This window comes from Pseudopipra pipra, chromosome 2 (assembly GCF_036250125.1).
Source record: "Pseudopipra pipra isolate bDixPip1 chromosome 2, bDixPip1.hap1, whole genome shotgun sequence".
NCBI classification, from domain to species: Eukaryota; Metazoa; Chordata; class Aves; order Passeriformes; family Pipridae; genus Pseudopipra; species Pseudopipra pipra.
The window spans coordinates 84867020-84879756 of record NC_087550.1 but is presented as its reverse complement, the minus strand read 5'-3'; positions in this window follow the sequence as shown (position 1 = coordinate 84879756).

Below are 12737 nucleotides of genomic sequence, written 5' to 3'. Positions count from 1 at the left end.
TTTAGGATTTTGTCCACAGACAGTAGAAATTGTAAGACTTGTTTTAATATGAATAGCCTGACAGGTACTGCAGGTGAGACATTTTTTCTGGTATGTACAACTTAACTCTGGCAGGTTGAGATGGTGCGACTTGGTTCCAAGCCTAATAAACCAACAGAAAGCGTGTTTACTATGAATGGGCTCATTCATTTCAGTGTCAGTGTGTGTATACACGTGTTTGTGTGTGTGCATGCATGTAGAGAGAAGAGAATCCCTCTTTTCCCTTCTCCTCATGGCTTATATCAGACCACATGCCGACATATCCAGTCTAACAACTCCTTCATAAGGAATCTGAAATAAAGGGTCCAAGGAAAGTTTAACAGCTTCATAGCTTGTAATTCTCTTTTGGCCACATTTTGTTTGTCAGGGAGAGCACAAGAATGAGGCCACACATTATTTAACACCTTTCCCTATTTAGAGTTTGTTAGTTTAACTTTTTCTGAGATTTTTTTTTTAAATGTTTGTCTGAATTTAGTGGTTGTGAAGGAAAGTGATGGCCCTAAAGACTGTAGTTTTCCTTGCAGGATGGGCATGGGACGAGCTCCAGCAGAGTGCATTTCCCCATATTACCACCCTGATTTGACCTTGAATGACCTGTTGCAAGGCCCAGCAGAGCTGGTCTTCCTATCTTTCCATTTTTTGGCCTTTTCGTGAAGACTGACAGCTGGACTATGCCAAATGTGGCAGTGCTTCTGGGAGGTTGATCTCTGTCCAGATCAGAGCCTGAGTTCTTACATAGGCACAGTGTTAGAATAACCTTCCCAGTAGTAAGGAGGCTGATGAGCAGAGCTAATGAGAAAGAGATCTCAGGGTGAGTATTTCAACACCTGCAGCCATGGAAGTGCCATCTTTCCCAAGGGCTCTATTATTACAGCTGTGCCGAGGCTCTAATACTTGCTAGGCCTTGTACAAACTCAAAGCAAGACGGAACAAAATGTGGGAGGAGAAATGTTTAAAGCTACAACTCCTCCTTCCAGCAGATTTCTTTAATAAAGGAGCAGAGGCATGGGGACATAAAATAGCTTTCTCTACCATGGTTAAATGTCCAAAGGGCTTGGCTATTCCAGTGTCCTGGCTAGCACAGCACATCAATCCTCTGGTATTTTGAAGGTGAACGATGAGAATCAAAGCTTACCTCCAGTGTAATGGCTTAGGCATTGTATGTTGCTGCTTCCCAAAATTTTGTTATGTTTTGGGGGTTTTTTAAAAAAAGATACTGCTCCTGAATTTAATACAGACTTATTAAAGTCCACACCATCACTTTTCTTAACAAGGACTCTTCAGTCTAAGCACAATGTATTCAAGTCTTGTGCTGGCATCACCACTGGAGCTGGTGTACTGGCCACTGCAAACAGTTTTGTGCTCACTACACCTGCTCCTCAAGGTGGATAAACTCTAATCTAGAAGCCAGGTGGTCTCAAGGGGTTGGTGCTGTCCTCCAGCTTATAGAAGAAACCCTGCTAAATGCGCGGTGCCATGGCAAGAAAGCTGCTAGGACCCCATCTGAAGCCAACTTATGTTGCATCAGGATTCTTGGAACAGCATGTGCAATTTTCTTCCTGTGCAAGGAAGAGTGGAGCTCTGTGGTAAGATTATACAGGTCATGGGATGGTACACAGTAGGGCCTTCATTCCAATTGCATTGGAGCAAAATCCGGCAGGAAAGAATGGCCTTTATTTCTGCACATCTGTGAATTATGAATGTTAACATTTAGAGAAACTCTTAGTTTAATGCAACATTCAGGTCTTCCCAGTAAGATGTAACCAAAATCTGAATCTGGATTTTGATTTAGTTGCCTGAAAGCATGACTCTCAGCAATTCTTCTTCTGGGGATCTGTTTGGGGCTATGATTTAGAGAGTGACATTTAGGATCTGTTTATCAACACCCTGCAAAATTCTGTCTATTTAGATCAAGAAGATTTGTTGAGTCCACCTTTGTATAAAACTGCGCTCTTGTATTTAGTCTTTTTCACATGGTATCAATGTTAGCAATGGCTGATGAAGAAATTACTACTATTATTCATTAACTCTGATCTCTCAGAGGAACCATATGTGCAGAGCAGAGAGAAAAGAATACTTTTGGTTTTTAGTACTGAGTCACTGCTACTGATTAAGTCTTTCTTTCTTTCTTTCTTTCTCTTGTTCTTCTTAAAAAAAAAAAAAAGAAATGGAAAAAAAAGGTGTTTTTCTGAAGCCTAAATGTCAGGAGAATTGATTTCCTCTAGGTGACACAGTGTCTTATGAAAGTTTTAGTTCAGTGGGCCACAGTGATATCAGCCAGCACTTGTTTTAAAGGATATATGTAAAAAATTCATGGTTAGAGTCCTGCATCTCAGGTCACAGAAGAGTGTGACTATTAACAGGTTCCAGCTGCTTTATCGGGTTTCACCAGCCATTTGTGGATCTTTAATTTTTTTTTTAAGGAAATCTTTTAACTGTGGTGTTTTTTTTTTGTGTTTGTTTGTTTTGTTTTTTTTTTTGTCTTGGAGGTATATTAAACCTTTAAATCATTTTATTTTTTTTAAAGTTCACATTAAATACTCCCTTTGTGTCCATACTGAGGAAGTCTTTAATTACATTAGTTTAAAAAAAAAGGAAGAAAAAGAAGGAATAGTTCTGATTTTGCTCTCAGTTCTCTATGATTGTGCCATCTCCTCTAGTCATGATTTTTGTATTTATTTTCTCAACAAGAGGCCTGTTTTAATATTGCAGCTGATGATCTAAAAATGTGTGAGCTGTGTTTTATATGTTTTATTATACACAAGCCACATAATATGGACGAACAGCTCTCCTGGGCTGGCTGAGCTGTGCTGTGCTCGGGGCTGAGGAAAGCAGCTCCGGTCATGGCTCTCACTCTTCCATTCCAGGTCCCTGCTGGAGCCTCAGCAGCCTCAGTGATTATGATGGCAAAGCAGCACCATTCAGGCAGTACCTGAGTTCGAGGAGGTCCAGCTGTGGCTCTTCACAGTCTCAGCCCACTCTTCTTGCTGGAGCCAGTCCCAGCAGCTTGATGCCACCTAAGAATGGCCTTACACCTTTCTATGAGATTACTTGCTCAGCACTGTGCAGCTGCCAGAGCTGGGGCTCAGAACTGGCCCATCTGTTTTGCCTCCATGACTGTTATTTCAGAACAGGAAAATGCTGAATAAGAAAAACAAATATAATGATGCTGTTTTTCTCTCCAAATTTAGGGGTCTGAAATTTTGGCATGAAAATCTTTGTTTGGAAATTTGGGCCCAGATCATGCAGCGAGCAAACACAGTGACTTACTGTAAAATCTCTGTTTGAATTTAAATGAGAGTAGGCAAAGGGATTTCTTAATTTATTCAGAAAATGAGAATCCCCTCAAAGATGCATACTGTGAAGAAACTGCAAGAACAACCCTTTACCAAGTGATTATTAGGGGCAACAAAAATATGTACATTCTTTCTTGCAGATTTGGTGTTTACCATACTTTTGTTTATCCTACATGCACACATAGCCCCCTGAATACGTGTATATATCTACATCAGACTCATGTATATATGTATTTGCAGTATACACACACACACATATATATATATACATTCTGTAGATGTTCATCATTCTGGGTAAAGGAGACAAACACAGAAGAAAATAACATTGTACTTATTCAGGACTTAGTAGGAAATATGGGGCATTCCCATGACAATTCCAGAAATGGTTAGTACCTTTTGTATCTTTGTAAATGCCTACTCATTTACTGCAGCAGCACTGAAAACTAATTAAGAGTGCTTGTTGAGGTCAAATATACTTGGAAAACTCAGAACAATCCTCCTTCTTCTGTATAATTTTTGGTTTTCTCAGCATAAATGTAAATTGACACAAATAAATAAGTTCTAATTACATTAAGCTCTGCATGTCTAAAAAGTTTGGTGTAAAACAAGAAATGCACCTGGAACTTCGAAGCTCTTATGTAAAATTAATAATAAATGTTTTCTCGACAACATCAATATGTTTATATTATGGTCATGGGACTCTCTCTGATGCCTAAATTATTTAAGACATTAATTTTTTATCTCCACTCAAGCCTACTACATAAAGTTGCTGAGTTTGGTATCAAAGGTGGTGGTTCAAATCAAACTGATATTACATTTTAATTAAAATAGTGTTAGGACACATCTCACAGTCTTTACTCAGACAAAATGTACTGGAGTAGGGAAAAGTCGCTTTTCCTCTGCTTTCTGCTTTGCCAGATGCTGGCAAAGCTGGAGGTAGGCAGGTGGCACATGCAAATGTTGCTTCACTCCCTGCTCTGTGTTTTTATTTGGCACTTCTAGGTTGTGTCACTCAAGGCTGTGCCACAGAAGAAAAGATGAGGGCTGAGTCACAGAACCAGATCTTCAGTGTCTCTCTCATCATACTGTGAAATATGTGTGATTGTGAAGATTCTCAGTCTGTGAACAGGTGTATCCCTCTGTCTCCTGAAGGATGGATTTCTACCACACATGGTAGTAAGTGGGAGGACAGCTATGCTTGGGTAAGTGCCTGGTTGGTGAGATTTTGGAGTGGACCAAGGATACAAGGGAAGCTTAGCCTGGATTTGCTAATAAACTCCTCCTGCTCTTAACTGCAGCAAAGGTCTTAAGCACAAAGGATCTGCTTCAGGTTTTGATATCCCAAGCTCTCCTTTGAAAGGCTCACTTTCATCCCCTGCTGTCTCCAATTATGTGCTCCTCTTTGGTGCTCTTGGTTTGGGTGAATTTCATGTCTAGAAAAGCCCAATAGACAAACAGGTGACTGTAAGTTACTGACAGGTCTTCTGCTTCTCCTTGTTCTAGCAAACAGGCAGACCTTATCCTCCTTTTTAGGGGAGAGGATTTATTAAAAAAGCAAAAGGAGTGATTTGTTACTACCCAAAGAAAAGATTCAAAAGCCCAGCCTTCCTTATGGAGAGACTAGCTGGCATCTGGCAGGTTCCCAATGACACAGCTGTTCTGGAAAATACTGAGATCAAACCACAACCTTTTTACCCAAGAGAGCCTCAGTCATGTCAAATAAGTGGCCTAGGAGCTCTGAAAAAATGCTCTTACAATGCTTTTGAGTCACATTGACTCAAGGCACTTGAGATACCTGAGTTTGATGATACTTATACAGTATTGCATATGTGCTTTTCTTATTTTGCTGGTGACTGTGGTGTAGGGGGAGAGCAGAGTAGCTGCAAGAGAGCCAGTTGACCTGATCAGCACCTCCCCACCACGTCTCTGAGGGAATAAATGTCTTGTCCGTGTAGTTGCCTGAGCTGTCATTGTTTAAGAATTGTGGTTAATCATCAGTAATTGACCACTGATAAATTAATAGCTCAGGGGTTTCTGACATTCTCTGTTTCTTTTAGTAGACTGCTTTCCTGCACCTGCAAGATCTTTCTCTCATGAATTCTCTTTTTTAACCATGTTCCCAGACAAAAGCAACTGCTTGCTAAAGATTCTTGGATTAAACTGAAACTCTTATAAATTCCCTGGACTTAATACACATTAATCTCTGTCTGCCATACATCTGATGGTGAGTAGCCAATGCGCTCATCAGTACTTGATCAGCTGAATACTACTCCATGAAAAACAAAATCAACATGAGATACTGCCCAAGCTCTGCCTTTCTATGCCATTTCCCACAGATGTATGTCTAACTCATTTTACAGACTTTAATTTATGAAGTTTTCACAATATTTAACATAAGAACAGATTTTAATACTCAGCTTAAACTTCTTGCTGTAATTGATGTTTGCTACTTTCAGCCTATTCATCACGAATGTGGAGAACAGCACATCCTCCTCCACCTTGATGCACTCTTTTCTGAGGAAGACTGTTCCAGCATGGCTATCCTTATAGACAGCATGCAGGAATTTAGAGACTAAACTGAAATTTCTGTAACAACTTAGGTAGTTGCTACTCATGGGAGCATGCTGCCCACCTTCTGTAGGTGAATAGTCTTTGTGATTCTATATATCCAAGTGTAGGTCTTCGGCCTGATGGCAAGAGTCAAAGTGCACTGAAATCAGTAGCAGGCTTAAGCCTTTACTGACTTAAGGAGCCTAAAAAAATATAGAATCCATACTAGTGTTGACCTCTAACAGATGGTAGCAAAATGACTGCTACAGAAAACGCTGTGACATTAGAATCACATCTGGCTTGGCGGTGTTGGAAGGGACTATGCAAAATCCCATATAAAACCCCCAATGTCTGTGAATGTTTATGACTTAAAAGTTAGTGCAGGCTCTGAGACTTCTCAGACTGATAGATAACTGTCTGCCTACACTGGAGGAAGAGTGGTTCTCTCCTTCCAATTACCCCTACAGTCTCCTCCTCTTTCTGGTTACCAACCAAGACAACTCCCCTGCTCAGATCAGTTGTTTCAGATCTCTGCAAATTGCAGACATTTCCCCTTGCCCCCCCTCCACTCCTGTGGCTGAAGCAACATGCATTTTTTTTTACAGAATACCTTACCCATGATTTCTGACTTGTGCAAGGTTTCTTCTCACATGAGTAGCAAAGTATGAGTTTATCCTTCTTTTTCTTAATATAGCATCGGTGTAAAAATATTTGTTAATCCTTCACAATTAGGGCATAGAGCAGGGCTTGAGTTGCTTCTCAGGGAAATCATAATACAAATATTTCTTGTATTACATTATGCAATGTGAGGACTCTTGCTAATTCCTTGTCTCTGTGGAATGGGTATGTGTTTTGGCTCTATAATCTAAAAGTTCAAGACTAGCATTTTACTGATGCTTGTTGTCCTGCATCTTATGAGCTGAGTATTTAAGAGTAGCATGTTTATTTATATATGCTGCTGCTAATCCAAACTGTCTGCTAAACTAATCCCTTGTTAAAATGAAATCAAGTCAGCTATTTTAGATTACAAAGTTAACACAATAGCTCAGCCAGACACTTCACACATCTGTTTTACTTTTCCTGAATAGGTATGCAGCTTTTCTTACATTCTTTCTCAGCAAAACTGCCACCAATTAGCTATACTTTTCTTTCATTTTTCTCTTGTGACCTAACTCTTGTTTTTTTGGTTCTTTTGCTGATTACTTTTGAAATGCTGGCTTTTTTACATGTTTGTTTTCTTTCTCAGTAATACATTTTAAAATGGATAAAAATTTCATGCTTATTACTTGTTAATATGTTATCATACTCTATTACCTAAATTCAGACCAGAGGTAATTCCAATGTGGGAAATGCCAAAATAATACATTCTTGGAGATGAGATCTTAGACAGATATGGAAACCCAAAGTAGGCTTTGATTTACTTACAGTCTGCAGGAAATGAAGCATTACCGTCAATGTGGTATATAGAGATTTTAACTGAAGATAACTTTATTTCCAGCTTTACCTGATGCTTTGATTTAAAGTGTTTTTCACATCATCTAATTTTCCATAAGCTTTCCCATGTTTAAGGTTTGGCTTTTCTTAAGGGATTGTATAAGTTTTCATTTTGTGCAGAATCCTCCCTCTTATTTAGTGCATTTGCCAAGCACTTTAAAATTACAGCAGGTGAGGGTTGCTCCAGCCTCCAGCAGCCAAGAATGTGAAACAATGGGGTTTACCTCACCACTTTTTAATAAACTGCTTGTTGGAGTGGTGTTTTGAGAGGATGTTGCTGCTTCAGCCAAGGTAACCATCAGTCCCACTCTGATTTGATATAATTATTTTATTCTGTTGTTTCATCATCCCTTTTTGAAAGGTGGAGAAGAAGAAGAGACAGGATGACCCCATCTCAGTCCTATATTTAACTTTACATCAACCAATTGAAAATTATCAGCTGAGGAACTTTCAGGGCTTACCTGCACCAGAAATGTGAATGACTATGCATCACAAAGGGGTTGGAAGAGTTATTACTTCCTTTCTACTACAGAGAAAATAAGGCATAGGGAAATCATATAAGGTAAATTCAGATTGCTCTGTAACACAGGGATGTAAGAGTCTGTAACACTGTGATGTGATCAGGAAGTGAAGCTGGTCCAGCTTGTCTCCCTGAGCTTATGGGAGCCACATCTATGTACTGAGCACAACTGTCCTCTCAGAATCCCTCTTGAGGGTAAACGCCTCATGCCACTGAGCACTGTTCCCCTGTGGGTGCTCATGGGTACACATTCCCATCACATTCCAAGCAGATCTTTTATCCCCCTTGCCCAAACTCCCATGCTGCCTCGGATGATGACATGTGGTCTTTCATGTCATTAACCACATATGCATACAGGCTTTAAATTTTACAGGATCTTAACAAGAACATGCAGTTGCAGCCTTGGACCCAGCAATAACTCTGCAGTATTCACACAAGCTCCTACATGAGGTGTGAAAACACTGCTTACCTTCTCAAATGTGGGTCGGAAAAGCAGGACCAGCTCTCAGCCAGTGCCTGGGACTGCATATCATCCCTGTCAAAGGTCTCCATCTGCTATGGTAGCTCCTTAGCAGCTAACCCACAACTGCCTCTGATGTGAATTTAGACTTGTTGGCTCCAATCTAGCCAATACACTGGGGTGGATGAGACAGGAGATTTCATCAAGCTCATTATTCTTCTCTTTCATGAAGTCCAAACCTTACTGAAATCATTATAGAGTGACGTTGTTATATCAATGTTCTTTCTTTAAACCAGGATGTCAAGACTGTGTATTTTTTCATAACTGCTGTCATTTGGTGGAAGCAGGAGGCTCTGACTAAAGTCACTGAGAGGGACAAATACCTCCACAAGGAGACTCAGTCCTTAGTGATAGGTTTGACGTCATGCTTCATGTGCAAGTAGCCAGCAATCCCTTCTGGCTGCTGTCTCTCAGGGTCTGGCTGGAGCGGCTGCCCAACATGGCAGACAAAACTGCCAGACATGTGGTTAGATTTTTCTGCTTCCTGGATTTCAGACATCTCGGTTGGAGGAGTGACTTCAGAGAATCAGTGGTGGCACAGTGATCATCAAATGATGCTCCCTCCCTCCAGACCTGCACACACCAACAGGCTGCAGTTCCCGCAGGCAGAAGGGCTAATTAGTGCCCTGCAGGGCTGTCACCAAGGTCACAAAGTGAGCCAGTGCCACCATAGATGCAGATGGGATCACCCTCTTAGTATGTTAAAGCTGAGCTTGACACAGGACATGTGGAAGACAGTAGGAGTTTGCCTTTGTTATTTTTATCAATTTGCTAGTGCATATGGAGACTCTACAGCCTGAATCAAACTCTGACATCACACCTCCACTGACACTCCAGCCATTTTTTTAGGCCATGTGTTTCTCAGCACCTTGTGTTCTTCTTGTACTGATTCTCAAAAACCTGCTTAGATCTGTTCCCCAGTAACGGGAATCACTCCCTCAGCCTTCTCTCCTGTGGACATTTACATCTGAGCTACTCGATGTTCTCTCTATAGGTGATGGGAACAAAACTTATAGGATGTGGTTCATATGGCTTCTGTTTTTGGAGGAAATTAATTTGGTCTCATAAATGCCCATTTTCTTTTCATCAACTTTAACAGGAATTTAGGGTAGCTTGCTCTGACACAGACTATCTTACTTCAGAAGACAATCAATGCTATTTCAACATCCTGAAACATGAAAAACACTACACAACTTCTGTGTAATGATGTTTTTTGTGAAGGATTGGAAAAGCACATGATAAGTTAAAGTGTGTAGAATTTTGTACATCTGGCACACTTTCTGGACAGGCTACTATCTATTTTACTTTTATCTTTGTATTGTATAGGCATGTTCAGTCCTTAATGAGAACTGTGCAACTGGATCATGGTATTAATAATTTGTTGAGCCTCTTACACGGGGAAGAGGAATATTTCAGGAAGTCTCCCATGCCCTGTTCTATTGACCTTCGCTGGTAATCAACAAAAACAGTAAATAAGAAATAGCAGGGAGTTATCTCCTCAGCTTATGTTAACTCTCTTGCTAGAGTGAAAGATATTTACCTAGCTTAATAAGCAAGTACACAGTGTTACTGCTATGAAGAAACAGGTTTTGAGAAAAACTGTGGCATTTAGAGGAAGTCACCCTCTGTCTTCTGATCACATTAGTTTTTTTTGTGCTTATTAAAGCTATATCCAGGTACCTCTGGGAACTGCAGCAAAGAGTTGCTGCCATCATTCTCTGACCCACAAATACATTGTTCTCCTAGTATATTTCCTGCATGTGATAGCTACACATGAACCACACTGACCAGGTGTTACACATATGGTGGTTACACACTGACCAGGTGATGTCCTAGTCATGCTTTTTCTGTAACACCCAATGAAACTTACAACTGACTCAGTCCTAGATAATATGCTCAAGGAAATTCTGTACTGGTTTGTGTTAGAATAATGTGCTGGATTTCTGACATTGATGAAAACAGCTTCTAATATACCGTTTTTAAAATCACTGTGAAAAAATATTAATTGATTGCTGGTAGATTCATATTTATAGCATTTTGTATTCCCTTCTTAGACATTACCATTGTTCTTGTAATATAATTTTACATTGTCATAATCTTTGAGTTGAAGGATAGTGGACATAAGAAATTCAGTGATTCCTGTATTCTATTTTTAAAATCTGAAATCTTTTTCACTTTTCATTGTATCTCTTTTTCAAATCTCTCTACACTTTGGTGATTTCCAGTGATGCAAGATTTGCTTTTTTCACCCATATTTTCCTCCTAGGCACTGCTATATGATAGGAAAGTGTAATTACGGCTTTCTAAGCTGCAGTGTTACAAACAAAATCAGAAAGATATTTTGAAGCTCAATTTCTGTTAAATAGTTGACCTATCCAAGTGTGACAAAAAGGTCTGTGACAATATAGGCAACTGAATAGGTGAAGTAGGCAAACCTCCAAATCATAAACTAGAGAGGCCTTCCTACTGATTGTTTGTCTCTCCAGGAAACACTGAGGCTATAACTAAGAGAAATGGAGAAGGGACAACCAATATTACCCCAGGCTTCTCACAGCTGTACAAAACAAACTGAGCTTCATGAGGGTTGTCAGCAAAGAATGAGCTACAATAAATAGTTGGGACAAAATCTGTGACTGCAATCTGGCAGTGCTTTGCATCACCAGTATGCCATTTAAGAGCTGGAGGTGATCCTGCCTGGTAATTTCTTCTTCATGTTTTTAACATGATGGTGTGTGAATAAGTATCTGAGACTCCAGTATCTTCACTGAGCTGAGAAGTACTGTGCATGCTGCTGGTTCTCAGAGGCTTCATGGGAGGCATATTGCAGAGGCAAGCTTGGTTGAAGGCAACATCTTTCATCTAGTCCGAAACTACAGAGTTGAATCTTTTGTTTATTCATTTCTTATGTTTACTGATTTGTTTGTCCTTTTCACACCAAGGAATGTTTTTCCCTTAAGTTTTGCTAATTGACAAGCTGAAATTAAGCTGGAGTTTTTGCTCAATCCTGCCCTCTAAAAAAAAAAGAATGAGCAAAAGACACTCTTTATGAGGAGAGGAGGACACTGCATGCGATGGGGGTAGGGGAATAAGGAGGGAGAAGGAGGAGGAGGAGAGAGAGAATTGTGCAGATTTCCTGCCCACACTTCAAAAGGGACTCTCTTCCCCTGTATTATTTCCTTTCCCATTAGCTTCACTTTGTTGGCTTATGGTTCCAAAATGCACCAGGAGTCAACTCCAGTGCAAACCTGATATTAAAAACTAACAGGCTAATGCCAGGGAAAACACTCTCTGCTCCTGGTTTCAAAGACAGATTTTCTTTTTTCATAAGTGCAGCCATGCTTTTCTAATAAAAATTCATTAAACAATGGTTATGAAAGATGAAGGGTGGGGGAGGGGGAAGGGATATAATCAAGTGAGTCCCTTTGAACTCACTTGAAAAAATACAAAAGCAAACAACTGAGCTGTTAGTGTCACACGTTTCCCTTAAGAACAGAGAGGCCTAACCAGGTTTGCTCACAGTCCAGAGAGTAAAGATGGGTTAGGCATCTTATCTAAACTTCTCCCACTAAAAACCGTAGGATTTCTATTCTGTAAGCATGGACGTGGAGGCTCTTTTGTGTTGCTTCAGTTTACATTATTGCGGGTCTAAATGGACCTTGTAGAGACTGCTTAATTCGTTTATGTAAAGTAAAAACAAATGTGGAAGCCCTTGCTATTTTTTATTGTTAACATCCCATTGGGAGGCAGGAGAGTAAATATTTTAGAACTTTAAAGCAATCTACTTAAGCTTAATAATAATGCTGGGTTTCAAGTAACAGAGAAGAGTACAAGTCACTGGAAGATCAAAGATTATGCTGAGTTTTATAGCAAATCTGGGCAAAGATCTCCTGGGAGGGGTAAATCTTCAGAACTCTCCTTTCCCAGTCTTTCATGGTGATCATTTGACATCTATGGAACAGGAAAGTGAGGAAGTGGGAATTCAGGCACTTCTCCTGTGTCCAGAGAAAGAGGAGGCCACAAAACTGAAGGAATGCTGATTTTCTGGCTAGTTTATAGCTTAAAAATTATAAATTAAAAAAAAAAAGACAAGGTAAAATAAAAATAAATGTATCAGAGATACCCTTTCTTTTCCTGGGTCAGTTTGTAATCTCATGCTAATTGAATTTTGAGAGAGTCATCTCTAAATAAGATTGCTGACAATTTCCCTGGGTTTATGTTAAGTGCTTGTGCTTGTCAGCAAATTTTCAGAATCATTTTCAGAATCATCTGTTGAGAGACACTAGACATTCTTTACATTCTTCACAGCAACATTGTCCCT